Below are 18,152 nucleotides of genomic sequence, written 5' to 3'. Positions count from 1 at the left end.
ACCCATTAAGTGACCTCTCCCATTTTCATACTTCCACGTCACTAGCGTGCTTGGACAGTCTCAGGTTGGTTCATAGTCAATACAATTTTTCTTAACGAAATCTAGGAAGATGACATCCCATGATTGATGACAAATTCTTGGATATTTCTCGTAGACAATTCAATATAAGGGCTCGACCCCCCATGTTCACATATATAGCGAGGACCAAGTGTGCCACTAGTGTGGCCTCCTCCGACGGACACAATCTAATGCAAGGATCTATGGCTAAGGTTAGGGACATCACTAGAGACCCGAAGCCTGGATATCATTAGAACTTGAAGAAATGTTTGGGTGAGCCTGGCCATGGCTATCAAGAATAAAAGGGGACCTCACGAACCAACCTTTCTTGGAGCCCTATGGGCTCTGATTGGCCTAGGCTCTTAATTGTTCCAATCAATCCTAGGGATCAACGATTCAAGTTGATTTGGTCGTAGATGAGGTTTCGTCCTCTAGAACCTTGCACTAAAATTCCATTCTTCAAGCGTCACTTGTCAAATGTGCATCATCAATCAAATCAAAGCATCGACTAGCCTCGACTAGTTTGGGATCTGGCAATGGAGTTGCACTTTGAGTATTTCACATACCATTGCCTTCAAATTACCTTGCACCACGGACTGTGTGCTCCTTTGATCTCTCCCCAGAGGTTCCCCTTAATCACTACACCCCTGATTTCAATTTGACACAAGTGATCTATTAAACCAAAATCTGACTACACTTTCTTGGCTAATTGGATTATTTTAGGTTGTACGGACAATGTTCTTCCTTTAATTAATAGGAAAATTTACCAATATCTCTTTTTTTTCTTCAGTAAAATTTACCAATATATTTTTTTTTCATTTAAATATTTTTTTTTTCATCTAAAGAAATTAGGCTTGGAAAGAGTTACATGAATATATAATTTTACCCATAATTGGACCACCAAACATGTAGAATCAAACGTCTCCATTTAATCATTGACCCAATTTTGTTAGATTCAATATCTTTCTTATAATAAGTGAGTTCTACTAAATCTATAAAACCAGACGTCCCCACTTAACCATTAAACCACTTCTGCTATACTCAATATCTCTCTTATAGTAGGTGAGTTCAGCAAATTCAACATTGACACTATATTGACAATACCAATGATCATCTTAGAACGTAATATTACTGTGATTCATTGGTTATGTTCTTTGGTAACAATGAATCCAACCATGAGACATTTATGCAAGGAATCCAGGTGACTATCAAGGGCACCAATTCACCCATGATACATAAACAGGAAAAAAATCAAAATTTGTCTTATTAACCAAAAAAAAATTGTATCTACAGAGACTTGACATGGATTTCTTGCTCGATCCACCAATTCTACTCGATCTCTACTACTACATCTTTGTCTCTCCAGTTGTAAGATCTCTAATTCTCCTCCTTTAGACTCCTTCATGAGTCCTCTATGTCACTCTAGTATGAGAGGCACCCCCTAGCAATTGAATTCTAACTTTACATGTACTTTCCTGCTAGAGAAGATATTATCTTAACAAATCGAGACAAACCTGAACATTTGTCCTAACACTTTAGTTTGGCACCTCTCATTATTACAAAGGCCCATTTGGCCCTAAAACTCTTAGTCATCAAAATAATTTAAGAGTATTAACCATCCATATTATTTTTGGATGTGACACGTGTAATTACATAAAATTTCTTAATTTTGAGCTAATTTATATTGAAGAAAATATCTCTTTATTGGAAAATTTGATGAAACTTTTGGGTCTAAGCAAATGGTCTCTTAGAGGTTGATGGTCTTTCATGGCATATGAATAAGTGTCACATGAAATTAGTTATGGTTTTTTGGGCATGTGGTATTGCAATATTGCAAACCGTGGTATTGAGTCATGGTACTATAATGAAGTCTATTTGAAAATTAAGAATCTTAATGTTAAAGTAAGAATAAATTTCTATGATTAAGAATCTTGTTTATACACACATGCTTAACTTATATAATAATTATTTTTATGATTGATAATATAAAAATAACAAAATTTTAAAATAATAAGTGTTTTGATTCCTATTCTGGATTTGATGCTTATTAATATTTTCTAGTTATTTAATTTATATGGCTATGCTAATTGAGCTGAGAGGCACTCTCCAAACAAAATGGGGGAGATGTTGTAATGTTTAACAATTTGACTCATTCAAAATAAAACAAAATTAAATTAAATTAAATTAAAAATAAATAAAATAAAAAACATAATACTCTCCAATCCATGTTTTTTGTTCCATGGTAATTTTCTCTAATGTGACTTATTTAAAGGAACATAATTAAATCATCCTAGATATATCTTAACTCTAGATCTACAATACTTGAACAAAGATCAAATACTTTTTCACTATAAAGGAAAATTAAATTAGAAATATCTCCATACTTAATAGATACAAAATAAAAGATATAAATGCTATATTTATATATAAATCTACTTATATCACAAAGGTTGTTAGCTATCCCAAACCATAGCATCGAGCATTCATTGAAAATATTTCTATATAGCTTTAAGGAATGATTATGGAATAGAATTATAATTATTTGATTTTACAAAAATACTTGAAAATTAATATTGTGATGTATTTTGATTAAGTGATATTTATTATGTCAGTGACATATAGTTTTTTTTGTTAGTAGTTTGCCGCCTGTATAAAATTGCTTTTGTAATTTTTAATGTAAAAATTATAGTGTGTAGTTTTGCAGCCATAATCAAGACTACAAAGTCCAAGGAACCACATCAACAGCTATTTTTCTATCCATAGTAGACACACTTCCTCCCCTGGATACATGAAATTTTACCCATCGCTTTTGAATGGAAAAGAGTCGGTAAGTGTTAAATAATTTTGTTGGCCTAATTATTAATTATTAATATAACCCGTGTGCATCTCCCTAGTAGTGTAGTATGGCAAGTACATTTCTTATCCGTGACCATTCAAGCTCCAAGGAAATTCCAAGTTCCACCTTATGGTAAGAGAAGTTTTGCAACTCCTAAAAAGAAATGTGGTTTCCAAGAAAAATATATTAAAGTAATGATGTGCGATAAGATGAAATAAATTTAAAAACATATATGAATTAATGAATTGATATTTATGAATGATTTAGTTATATATCTATATCTATATATAGAAGAATTAACAACTAGGTTCCATTGTAGAGTTGAGGCTTATGTGATCCATAACAAGTTTATGATAGATTTTTCAGCGAAAATAACATGATAAACCATTTGTCGACGCTTTTCGAACCAACCAGTGTGGTTCATCGTCAGGACAAGTTGAAGAACAGATCGAGCTTAGCCTGTTTAAATAGCTAGAGCAGAGACACCAACGGTTACCTGGGCAACAGGTTGACTTAAGGAGCAAGGTCAAATTTAGTTATATTAGGTAAAAAATAAATAAATAAATATCTAAATATATAAATGATAAATTATAATATAATAATAAAAATAAATAGAAATATATAAGTTTATATATAAAAATATAAATTTAGTTATATTAGGTGTAAGATCAATACATAAATATATAAATGAAGAATTATCAAATAATAATAAATTATTTATTTATTAATAAATATATAAATGAAGAATAATAATAAACTATTTATTTATTTATTAAATAAATAAAAAAATTAATAAATATAAATTAATAAATATAATAGCAAAAATAAATTATTTATTTAATTTATATAAATGAAAAATAAAAATAAATGGTATCATTAGTAAGGTAAATACATTCATATATAAATTTAGTTATATTAGGTGTAAGATAAATAAACAATTGAAGAATTATAAAACTAATAATAAATTATTTATTTATTAAATAAATAAAAATATAAATGAAGAATTAAAAATAATAATAAATTATTTATTTATTTATTAAATAAAGGAATAAATATATAAATAAATCAAAAATGAAAAAATATAAATTAATAAATATAATAGTAAATAAATTATTTATTTAATTTTTATAAATGAAAAAATAGAAATGGTATCATTAGTAAGGTAAAATTAAAGGGAAGAAGTTACGCACCGGGTTAATTAGTTAGAATTAAATAATCCAATAAATAAATAGGAAGAGGAAATAAGGATTAGAAAATAAAATAAATTAATTATAGTTAGTTATAGGTATTAAAAACTAAAAGGAAAGTGGAAAAATAAAATACATAAAATTAAAATTAGTTAAAATATTAAAAGTAATAATGGACCTTTCCTTATACTAACCAAATAAAAGGGTTAATGATCTGAAAGAATGTTGGAAATAATAAATAAATAATAATCATATTAATAATAGAATACATAATAATAATAATAATAATAGTAATAATAATAATAATAATAGATTTAGCTCTCCTATGCTTAAGGTCAGTAGCGTGCTCACAAATCCTCTGATTTATGGAGCGACCGGTTTCACCAATATAAGGGGTCCCACAAGAGCAGGGGATCATATAAACCCCTTTCATATCTTTGGGGTCAATAGGATCCTTAACTGATCTGAGGGACGAACGAATGGTGTTAAGGGGCCTAAAGGTCACGGGGAGACTGTGGATCCTGAGAATCCTTGCAACCTTATCAGTGGTCCCTTGAACGTAAGGAAGATGAACACCTGGAATCAGTTCCTTCGGTTCCCTTTTTGTCAGAGAATTCATGGTGGCTTTTCGGAAAGCCTTCTGACCCAAGTATCTACTATAGCCATTCTCAACAAAGACATCAAGGAGATGGGATTTTTCTTTCTCAAAACTCTTATTATCCGAGATCCTTAGGGCCCGAGTAGCAAGGGTATTGAGAACACCCATCTTTTGAGCTGGGAAATGGTGAGAACTCGCATGGAGATACTGTTCAGTATGAGTTTTCTTCCGAAAAACCTGGTGGGCGATGGAACCATCACCATTCCTCGAAATAAGAATATCAAGGAATGGGAGGCACCCATCAACCTCATGCTCCTTAGTGAACTTGATGGCAGAGGATTGATTGTTGAGATGCTCAAAGAAAAGATCTAATTCTTTTTGGCCATGAGACCAAGTGACAGTAGTATCATCCTATTTATTTATTGGATTATTTAATTCTAACTAATTAACCCGGTGCGTAACTTCTTCCCTTTAATTTTACCTTACTAATGATACCATTTCTATTTTTTCATTTATAAAAATTAAATAAATAATTTATTTACTATTATATTTATTAATTTATATTTTTTCATTTTTCATTTATTTATATATTTATTCCTTTATTTCATAAATAAATAAATAATTTATTATTATTTTTAATTCTTCATTTATATTTTTATTTATTTGATAAATAAATAATTTATTATTAGTTTTATAATTCTTCAATTGTTTATTTATCTTACACCTAATATAACTAAATTTATATATGAATGTATTTACCTTACTAATGATACCATTTATTTTTATTTTTCATTTATATAAATTAAATAAATAATTTATTTTTGCTATTATATTTATTAATTTATATTTTTTCATTTATTTATTTATTTAATAAATAAATAAATAGTTTATTATTATTCTTCATTTATATATTTATTAATAAATAAATAATTTATTATTATTTGGTAACTCTTCATTTATATATTTATGTATTGATCTTACACCTAATATAACTAAATTTATATTTTTATATATAAATTTATATATTTTTATTTATTTTTATTATTATATTATAATTTATGATTTATATATTTAGATATTTATATATTTATTTTTTACCTAATATAACTAAATTTGACCTTGCTCCTTAAGTCAACCTGTTGCCCTGGTAACCGTTGGTGTCTCTGCTCTAGCTATTTAAACAGGCTAAGCTGGATCTGTTCTTCAACTTGTCCTGACAATGAACCACACTGGTTGGTTCGAAACGCGTCGACAAATGGTTTCTCATGTGATTTTCGCCGAAAAATATATCATAAACTAGGTTCCACTCATATTTACTTAATATAGGTCAATTCTAGAAAAAATAAATAGAGTAAGCTCCATTTTAAGCATAAGGTTAAAGTGCATTTGGATGCAGTATTTGATTTCCTGCATAGGACTAAGGAGAGATGTTACTTGAAAGCACATTATCCCATTGTTATTGCCTTAAGAATGATAAGGAATTACAAATTTGTATAAATTTCTACAAATCTAACTCTGATACCACGTATAAGTTTCTACAAATCAATCTCTCATACCATGTAGAAATTGCTTGTAGATTCAAATTGCATGTTGTAATATGCTAAAACAATTTACTTGAATCTACCCTACTCATCAGTGGAAACAATAAATGATCGATGAAATCACAAAGAATATAAGAGAAAAATTCAATCAAACATAACACAATGATTTTTTGGGAAAAGCCACTCTACTATCTATATATTTCATTAATTAGAAAATATGAGAAGATTTCAATGTTTTGATCAAGCCGCAGAAAACTCTCCACTATCTCTATCTATCTCACTACTTCCTAGGCAAGCCTTGGATGAATACGATATGCTCTGGTCAACTTTGAGATCAACCTGCACAAGTATTTTATATCCTCTGCTTAAATGACTGCTTTTGGCCAATACTTAGCCAAATTCTGAGCCTTCCAAACTCGTACTTCCTTTCTCTCACAATCTCCATGCACAAACTTGTGCTTCCTATTGCTTGGTCTCACCAACTTGTGCTCACAAAAACAACGATTAAACTTGTGCTTACATTCCTCTTTTTAAAGGTAATTCGAGTGGTTAGAATTAGTGAGTTTTCTAATAAAGGAATGATTTATTTTATGCCTTCTTGTGACTACATGCACCATATATTTAATTTAAATGATTTTATAACTGATAATACATTGTCCCTGAACTCCAATCTCAACTGGGTCTTTCTCTGATCTAACATGCATGAGTTAATTATGAGTGAATCTTTATTTTATTGGTTGATCACTATATACAACAACACATTGCATTTCAGGTGGCACCCCACTATTTGATAGGAAGCACCCCACTATTGTTGGTTACACCCGACAACTGGACCTCCCACTAATTCCTCCATTGGTTGGAACTAATTTAATTGACATTAAATCAGTTAGCTATATTAAATAATTACAACTCAAAATAAACTCAAGTGCTCTTAATTGTAGGAGATATTATACATGACTCTAGTTGGAACCTCAATTCGAATTAACTGAGATAAATAAGTCAAATTAATTTAGTCAACTATTACAAGTTGTCATGAGATGTGGAATTACAATTTTAATCCTAATTTAAATCATGATCTTTTTTGATGTTATTTTCAACATTTCTTGTTACTATTTAAAAAAATTGTCTTTTAGTTTTAGAATTAGATCAAACATTGGGTTTGATTAACTAAAATATAATCTTCCATAAAAAAAATTGAAAAAAAATAGATTAATATTCTAAAAGAACGTGAAAATAACCAATCTTCCCTATATAAATTATGGAAGGAAGTGGGAATGCATTGAGTGAATTGCTTACTCTATGTGGATTTAACTTGACCTTCATGGCCTCGATGAGTCAAAGTAATGTGACATTTGGAGAGATTGCGAAACTATGTTTGACCAGGTCGAACATCCAACTATGTTTGAGCATGGTTAATTCTGTTATCCATGATGACCATGGCCAAGTATTTTTTTTAACCAAGTTCATCGTGGTTGACCATGTTATCTGTAATTGATAATGGATGAACGTGTTGAGGATGCTTAACATGTTGTCTAGGGTGGACCATGGTTGACTTGTTCAAATGGAACATCTTCTTTCCATAAGAGTTCTATTAATTTAACATAAGGAACTGCATCTGACCCAATCAACCTTGAGATAACATCGACTCCACTATCTCACGCATTCTTCTTGAAAGGAAGAGAGTAGGTCATAGGTCATGTAGCTAGATACCCAAAAAAAATTGTAAACTCCAATACGTGCTTTGGGTGCCATTCCTTTGGAGATTTTGTGTGTGTACTCGATCATGTTTCCCTTGTGAATGAAATATCCTGTGATAATGGAGGCAGTTTCTATTCCATGAGCTTGTGAGTCCCAATATGAACGGATTTACACTATGGACTTACACTATCTCTTTCAAGGGGCCAAAGGTGGCTTCATAGCCTTTGTAGAAACACCGTGCTCCAACCAATACAACCACACCAACGTAATAATAAATAGGGTGAAATGTTAACATGTAAGAATGTGAAAATATTAATTATTATTTTGAAATTCTATATTTAAAATTAAATAGGGTGTAAGATTTAGAGTTTTCTTTATTACGAATTTTGTGTGCATGTAAAGCTTTTGTAAAAATAAGTATTTGTTTGTCATCATTATGTTTAATACGGTTAAATTTATTTAGTTATTTGTATTTTATATGTAAAAAAATGTGCTTATTTGTGTTATTAAATTATTTTTTTGAAATTACGTAGCTGATTTTGAATTCTAAAATTTAATTATGAATGTATTTTTGGGTCTATTCTTGGGGTGTATCTTCGCACCTTTTAGGGAAATTTCTAGTTATATACATTATCAAAGATATTTATTCCTAAAAATATCTATAATATAATTCATCAAATGATAATAGTTGGAGTGAAAGCTTGTAGGTTTAATCCCCTTCTAACTAGAGGCATTTGTGTGGAAAGTGTGAGTTGTTTATGTGGAAAGTGTGAGTTGATCCTCGGTTTTGCCTTTTTTTTATTTTTTTTAAGGGTGGTTCATGGGCACTCGACGACCGCTACATCAAAGGGAGAAATCTAGGGAGATCAACCCGAAGTGATCTACCCCGTGAGTGCCCCATGAACTCCTAACTGGTGATGTACTTAATCATTTTATAATTTTTTTATGTAGAAATTTTCAATAAAAATAAATCAAATTATAATTGTTCAAAATTGATACACGGAAGGAGCTTTGTGGCTAGGGTTTGCAAGAATTTTCTGCAGATATCTAGTGCAAATAATTCAGCAGTGAATTCATGCGATATGGAAATCAAATCTCTTTCTTTTACAGGTATGGATGCTGGTCAAGCTAGTTATTCTTCAGTTTTGTACAATTCTATGTTGAAGTTTGAATCTAATCTTCCAATGGTGTAAGAAATTTCTTCCCCTAATGTTCCTGTGGATGAGGAAGCTTTGGACTGTGAAAAAAAAAACAGAAAATGCTTTGGTTTGTAGGTTTAATGGGTTATGGTCGTGGCTGTCCAATTTGCATAAATGGATCTCTCAGACATGGAAGCCCATTTTGACATACGAGCTAAATATTTACCCTATGACACGGGGTTTCTTCATTGTATGTTTTGAAAATATCGAAGGTAAGAAGGTTATCTGTGAAGCTGGGCCATGGTTTTCGGGGAGCATTGGCCTTTGCATGCAGCATTGGTCTCCCATTTTTTATCCAATAACAACATCAATTTCTTCTACCCCAGTTTAGGCAAGATTTTTGAATCTTCCCTTGCATTTCTAGAATCAAAGATCACTTTCCTCCATTGGGAACAAGTTGGGAAAATTCTATCAAAGTTTCTATAAAACAAAATAAAAAATCAAGACTACTTATGCTCGGATTTTTGTGGAGATGGATTTCAGCAAAGGGTTTTCCCACGGAGATTAATTTGATGGCTCTAAAATATGTTTGGGTCCAAAAGCTTGACTATGAGAATATCTCATTTCGATGTGGAGCATTGTATAAAATAGAGCATGTAATTGAAAATTGCCCCAAGCATCCGAAGAATAGAAAATATCGGAAAAAAACTCGAAGACCAAATGGTGGGAAGGTGCACAAGGTGAACAGTATACGATATTGAAAGAAGAAAAGATTTAGGGAAAGAAAGAATCAGAAGACAAGAAGGAAGAAAATTTATTCAAAGAAACCACAACCGCGATAACAGAAACTAAGAAAAAAATTCGCTTGCCGATGTGGATCCTCCGGTTTCCACTAAAGATACCTCGAACGCGGTGTTAGAAGAAAATAAACAAACCCTCGTGGAAAATAGATTATCTCCAAAAATCACAAGGAACCTCGTTGAAAAGGAAATTTCTTGCGCAGATTAGGATGATTGCAAGGAAAATATTGTACAGTTGTTGAAGAATGATCCACCAGAATTTTCAAAAAATGCGGGTTGGATTCAAGTTGTGAAAAAGGAAAAAAGTTTTTCTCCAAGAAAAACAAGAAGTAAAACTTGATCAATTTAGAAAAATGGAATGTAAATGTATTTGTATTTTGGGTTTCTTTTTGGAAAATATTTATTTGGAAAGGGACTAAAGTATTTGTGTCATGGGGAATTGTTTTGAGGGTTTCAACCTCAAATCCTTAAAAAAATTGGAATATGTAAAGGTTATGGCCTTGCAATCAATATTTGTAATACAATTCTCTATGTGTTTCATTTAAAAAAAAAAATCAAATTATAATAAATAAAGAAAAAACACCAGAAACTAAAGTAAACTAAAATTTATAGTATTATTATTTTCAAAATAATTTCAGAAGCACATTTAAATCAAGATTACTCAATTTCAAATTAGTCAAATAATGTTTTAAATTTTATAACCTATGTTTTTATTATTTTAAAAATATATATTGCAAGGTTATGTGGAGAAAAAATTTCTATATATACTTCACACACTTGTGCAAACTAAGGATAGAATTAAGTGCAATCACATTTTACAGGTTTAGAGATATTTGTAACTATAGATAACATTGCATCCATTACAACTATATTCAATTATAGCTTACAACTATTACAACTACATTAATTATTATTGCACCCATTTTTTCCATATATATATATATATATCTATATATATATATATATATATATATATATATATATATATATATATATATATATATATATATATATAAGTTTGATTTTAATAGATATGATTATTAATGAGAGAATCATGTTTATTAACACTTCAACAAATTTTATAAAATATACACTTCCAGCCTACCAAATTCACATTTTTGATTTCCACTTATTCATATAAAAAATTATAATATTTATTAAAATAAAATTGATAATTTTTTTCATCAATTTATTATTTAAATTATAACATTGAAAATTTAAATCATAGTAAAAGCTAATTTTTAAGTTACTAAATTATAGATATAAGAGTATTACAATTTCAATTGCAAGTGGGATAGAATCATTTTTCAAATCTATATACCAAAACGCTAGAAACGTAATGAGAAATTTATCTACACCATTGTTAATTACCTATTCAATGTAATTACTAATTAAGTTTATTTATTTATTTTTAACTATCAAATACTTTCATATTTAAAGTTTGGATATCATTATTGATATTTACATAAATTTTAAAATTTCTATTTTTAAGGCTCAATTGAGCTATAATGCTCGATCGAGCTCTTAACCCAGGGTTACGCAAGAGATCGATTGAGGGTTTGTTTAAATACTCAATCAAGTTATTTTTAAGCACCTCAAAAACTCGATCGAGCGCTTAAAAATTGCTCGATCGAGTGCTCAAAATTGATTGATCGAGCATCCTTTTTTCACCAAAACACGTCGTCGTTTCACTAAAAAGTGTAACCCAGCTCCATTCTTTCACCCTTTACATAAGCATTCATTTTAGCTACCCCTGAACTTGTAATATGCTATAGGAAAAATAAGGAATCTTCCTTAATAAAAATCAACTACTATTTGATATAATGTAACCTTCATAGAATGTAATTTGACAATGTAAATAAAAGGGAAATGCACATTTAAATCTATGTTGAGGCATAATTATATGTTAACAAGAAGAATAATTTTTTTTTGTCAATATGAGCTTAGATAATGGTAGTCTACATGTTAGAGTAACTCAGAATCATGTGCATAACATAACATTTCGATTTGTGAACCAAGTGGGGTTGAGAGCAAGGCGATTATGTAGCACACCAATTCCATAGGAAATACCACCTTTGGGAAATTAAATACACTACACAAGAAATTTAAATAAATTATAATACAACGAATAATTAACCAACTGATGAAGTGAAAGAAAAAAATATTATGATACATGAAGAGAATAACACAACATTGATAAAGTATACTTTCCATAATGGAGCTACACTTTTCGCCACCTACAACCCTCGAGCACTCTAACCTACTTCTAAGAGGGTTTTCCCTATGGTATCTACGTCTGCAAGAGGCTCTTGCCTCCCACCTTCCTCACCTCCCCCACCAATTGTTAACCTTCCCCTGGAGTTGTTTCATTTAGAGACCTTGTTCAATCGAGTTTGAAAGGAATCATATATAAACAAGACATATTTGTGAAGAAACTAGACGACATCCCAAAGCTATAGATCAATCCTACAAAATCTAGTGTGTCGTCTATCAGTACAATAGGAAAAATTCTATTGGGTCAATTCATGGAGATATGATGATCCCAAAGAACTCTTCATTAGTGGGTAGAAAAAAATGGAAATGTCTTGTGAAAGAGTACATTGAAAGAATTTTTTGTGGAAAATGATTTTAAACATTCTTCTTCGAGCTAAAGGAAGATAGAGTTATAATATTTAGGAATGACCCTTATTTCATGGGATCTCAGGGTCTCTATTTAGATAGATCGACCTTAGATTTCAACCATAAAAATGCTATTCCTTTAGTTATTCCCATTTGGGTGAAGTTGACTCATCTTCATTTTCATTGTTAGAATGAAGAAACCATACAAAGTTTTGGAAATTCCCTAGGAAAATACATCGAAAGAGCAGAGGTAAGAGAATAAATGTATGGATGTGCAAGAATTGGTGTTGAATTTAACCTTGAAAAAGGATTTCCTGAATCTATCTAGCTCTCTTTAGATAATTGGCCTTTTATTAAACCTATAGATTATAATCGACCCCCTTTCAAATGTTATTAGTTCCATGAATATGGGACTTTTGTTATGAAATTACCTATGAGGGAAGGAATGGTCTTTTCTCAAGAAGAAGAAGGGAAATGGAAGATCCAGAGAAAGATGAAAAATTAACCATACTAGAACTCTCATTAAGGTCAAGGGAATGACACTCACAGACTCCCCTCCTTGTAATAAAGCTCCTAATGTGATGACAAAAGGAGAAGAAAATGACCAAAATCCACATTTTGATAATACATTTGTGATCGTTGGAATTGAAGATGTTGAAGGTGAATCTCAACACCCATAAGAAAAGGAACAAGAAAATTAACATCCGGAGAAAGATGAAAATATGGACATAGAAGAAATGTCTGATCTTGAATACACCCCAACAATCTATATCGTGATGAAGAAATAAGATTCAGAGGATGAAGAGAGACATGAATATCCAAAGCCAAAAATGGATCCCTTAGAAAACTTCATCTCAACTAAGGACAAATTAGAAACAAAAGCAGATAGAAAGGTGGTGAGAACCAAGTCAACTAGGAAAGTTGGAAGAAAATCAAATATGGAATTATGGAAATAACATGAAGAAAGGGAGAAGGAAAAGGGTAATTAGGGAGTAATAAATAATCCATCATAGAAAAATGCCCAAAAAAATCAAAAGAAAACTGGTGCAATAGGCTCCCCCCTTGTTGGAGGTGCCAAAACAAGTAGCAAATAATGGATATACTCTCCTATAATTGCAAGGGGTTGGGTAATAAAAAAAAGGGAACAAAAGATTACTAATACGCTAATATTAAAGAATTCCCACATTTTTCTCTTCAATGAGACTAAAATATGGGAGGGAGAAGCTCTCCTTAAATGTCAAAGGATATGGTAGAATTCCAGTGCTATATGTTGGACACCTAATCCGCTAAGGGTTATGGTGTGGAATGTAAAAGGTCATTGGAGTCCAAGAGACCTCTTGGTGTATGAAAACCGAGGGTAATAACAATGTATTATAAATTTATATATTTTGAATAGTAAATGAAACTAATGATTTATTTTATCTTCTATTCACCATTCCATGTGTGTGCTTAACATGGTATCAAAGTGGGTGAATTTTGGCCATGATCAAACTTTAGCCACTAATTTGTTTTGTGGCCTTCCTCCGTGTGCCTACCAAAGGTCTGATATTTTCTGAGGATGTTCATTTCTTCAGCGTACAACGCTTCCTTCCATTCTGATCTTGCTTTTCAGCCATATTCTCTACACCTTTTAGAACTTCTCCTCAAGTAGCAGTAGTGTTTCTCTACCCCCTGTCTCTTAGACTTGCAATAGCAAAGAAATTTCATGGTTCATGTACTAGCCTAACATTGAACATCGCCAACCTCTTCTCTGCCTAACATCTGCTACCTCTGACTTAGTAAGTTTTATAAAATTATATATTACAGAGTAATGGAACACATAAAATGTTGTATAAATATAAACATAGAAAACGCATAAAACAATAGAGACACGGATAAACGTGGTTCACCCATCTTGGCTATGTCCACGGAGAAACAACCAGTCCTTCCTTTTATATTATCCAACAAATAAAAGAGATACAACCTACAACATATTTTCTGTAATATCCTCTTTGCTCTAAATCTCCTCTCTCTTTGTAACTCAGAATACAGATCTACATAGATGCAATACAATTCCCTCATATATAGTGAGTGGTTTCCTTCTAGGGAAAAAATCCCTAAATTAAACGTAACCTCTATCGTCATGACCCAGATTGACTAGAAATTACTATACTTTTACAAGACAATTTTACATCTATTTTTAGCTTCAGGGCGCTGCCCCCGAAACCCCCCGCTAGGAGGTGGCTCCCCAAAGGTCACAACCACCCCCACTGGACCCCCCTACAATCAAACTAGGGTTCAATGTGGCGATACCTTTGAATAAAGAAGATTATCAGGCTCCGCACCCAACAATCTCCCACTTGGAGACTGGTTAAAGAAACTCCATCGTTGCTTCATTTGCTGGACAATGACTCCTCTTTGGACTTGGTTGTTTCTCATATTCTTCATCATACTTGAAGACCAATTCAAACTGAGCATATTCTCAGTTTCTCCCTAGTTACAACTTTTGTTGGCATATCTGCAGGATTCTGGCTAGTGTGTATCTTTTCTAGCTTCAACTCTTCATCTTCCAACACTGATCATTATGAAATGGTACTTGAGCTGTATGTGTTTAGTCCTAGAATGAAATGTTGATTTTTTTTCAAGATAAATGGCACTTTGGCTATCATTGTATAACGTGCCCATATCATGCTCCTTACCCAATTCACCCATAAACCTTTGTAACCAAATCATTTCTTTACTAGCCTCTAAAGCAGCAGCATACTCTGCTTCTATTGTTGAAAGTGCAACAACACTTCGAATTTTTGAAACCCAACTGATAGCTATTCCACCTATAGTAAATGCATATCTTGTAGTGCTCCACATGTTATCTCTATCACCTGTCATATCTGCATCAACATATCCCTGTAGAGAAATGTTTGAACCACTAAAGCATACTGCTTGATTTGTGGTACCTTTCAAATATCTGAGAATCCATTTCACTGCCATCCAATGTTACTTTCCTGGCCTTTTGTAGACCTTTGCATACATTATGCTTCCAACTACTGATGCATATGGAACTTTAGACATATAATCCATGTCTTCTTGGGTCTTTGGGCACATTTCCTTACTAAGTTTAAAATGGCTAGAAAAAGGTGTATTAACTAGTTTTGCATGTGCATATCAAATCTTTTCAACACCTTTTGTATGTACTCATTATGAGACAATGTTAGTTTGCGATTTTTCTCGTCTCTAGTTATTCTCATACCAATGATATACAACTCCCAAATTCTTCATTGCGAATGAATTTGACAATTTTCTTTTGAGCACATTTATTTCCTGCATGTTAGACCCTGCAACAAGCATGTCATCTACATACAATAACAATATAATATAGCTGCCATAATTTTGTTTTTCAGATAGACACAATGATCAAAGTGACATCTAGTATAACCTTGTTCAGACATAAACTTGTCAAATTTTAGATACCACTGTCTTGGAGCCTGTTTTAAGCCATATAAGCTCTTCTTCAAACTATAGACTAGTTTCTCCTTCCCTTTTACATCATATCCTTGTGGTTGTTGCATATATATCTCTTCCTACAAATCCCCATGGAGAAAGCTTGTCTTTACATCTAAATTCTCAAGATGCAAATATTCAGCTGCTACTAGAGTTAGAATAGTTCTTAGTGAAGTCATTTTAACAACACGATAAAATGTTTCATCAAAATCAATACCTTTCTTCTATGCAAACCCCTTCGGCAGAAGTCTAGCTTTGTACCTCTGTTTTCCTCCATCTTCTTCATTCAGCCTGTAAACCCATATATTCTTCAATGTAGTTTTACCTGCAGGCAACCTGACTAAGTCCCATGTCTGGTTATGCATTAAGGAGTCCATCTCTTCTTCCATGGCTAGCTCCCACTTCTTCCAGCTTTCAACCTGCATTGCTTCTTCATAACATTCGGGTTCACCAGAATCAGTCAATAATAAATAATACAATGAAGGAGAGTATCGTTCATGGGTCTAGTTATCCTAGTAGATCTTCTAATACCACTTTCAAGTGTTTGGGGTGCATGTTGCTATTGTGGTGGTCGATGATGTTGTGGTTGTTGATTATTATTATTTTCAGGCACCTTTACTTTTGCAGTGATCTCATTAAGAACTGTGTATTCCTTGTTTTCTTTTTGCTGTTTCTTTTCCTACAATTGATTCTTATACAAGACCTTTTCATTGAATATTACATCTATGCTCCTAATGATTTTGTGATTTTCATACTTATATAAGCGATAACCAAAATAATTAACCCCATGTCCAATAAAGGTACATTTCTTTGATTTTTCCTCAAGTTTTGTTGAATTTTCTTTATTAATATGGACAAAGGCCTCACAACCAAAAGTCTTTAAAAAGGAGTAGTTTACCTTTTTACCTGTCCATGCTTCCTCTGGAACACCACCATCCAGGGAACTTGAAGGCCCTCTGTTTATTAGATAAACAACAGTATCTACAACATCTACCCAAAATTGTAAAGGCAATCCTGCATGCAATCTCATGCACCTTTCACACTCCATGATTGTTCTGTTCATCCTTTCTGACACACCATTTTCTTGTGGTGTTCTTGGAACTGTCTTCTCTCTGTGAATTCCATGCTCTGAGCAATACCTATCAAAATCATTACTGTAATATTCACCTTCATTGTCTGATCTGAGACACTTTAATTTCTTTCCTGTCTCAATCTCAACCAAAGCTTTCCATTTATTGAAAGTATCAAATACATCAGATTTATTCTTAATACAATAAATCCAAGTTTTTCTAGTTGCATAATCAATAAAAGTAACATAATAACAAGAGCCACTGAGAGATGATACCTGAGCAGGTCCCCATACATGTGTATGCACAAGCTCTAATTTTTCGCTCTTCTTTTCTTTCCTAACTCTGAGAAATATGACTCTCTTCTGTTTTCCATAAATGCAACTCTCACACAAGTCCAAATCAACATTCTTCAAACCTGGCAACAAATTCCTTCAGTGAAGGATCTTCATCCCCTTCTCACTCATGTGTTTGAGCCTATGATGCCATAATGCTGCATCTGCTCCTTTGGAAGTTAAAGCATTAAAGAGTTAGAAATACCGTTGCATAAATACAATGTACCAACGTTTTTATCTTTTGCTATTACCAGGGCTCCTTTCGTGACCTTCCAAGCTTTATCTGTGAAAGTTGTCACACAACCTTCGCCGCCTAACTACCCTATTGAAATCATATTTTTCTTCAGATCTGGAACATGCCTTACCTCCTTTAGTAGCCATTGGTTTCCATTCCGCTGTTTTATAAGAACCTTACCCATTCCAATAATTTTATAGGGTTTATAATTACCCAAACGGACTTGTCCAAAATCTCCTTGAGCATAGTCATGAAAGTATTTCTTATCAGGTGTGGCATGGAATGAGGTCACTAAATCTACCACCCAAGAATCAGTAATATTTTCGAAAGAAAGAATCAAAGCATCTTGTAACACCTCGCCTATCACATTTGCATCATGATTCCTTTCTTGTTGTGCATCTCCTTCTTTTCCATTTCGATATCTATAGTCTTTCTTTAGGTGTCCTTTCTTTCCGCATTTCCAGCAGACTATCCCTGATCTGGACTTGGATCTACCTTTCTTTGGTTTACTGAGATATCCTGAGCTCTTTCTTCTTTCCATTTTTCTTCCCCTAGACTTTGCA

The sequence above is a fragment of the Pinus tabuliformis genome, chromosome 7 (assembly GCF_031772625.1).
Source record: "Pinus tabuliformis cultivar Carrire ecotype Pingquan chromosome 7, CPIR1, whole genome shotgun sequence".
In the NCBI taxonomy this organism is placed as follows: domain Eukaryota; kingdom Viridiplantae; phylum Streptophyta; class Pinopsida; order Pinales; family Pinaceae; genus Pinus; species Pinus tabuliformis.
This window is presented reverse-complemented; position numbering follows the sequence as displayed.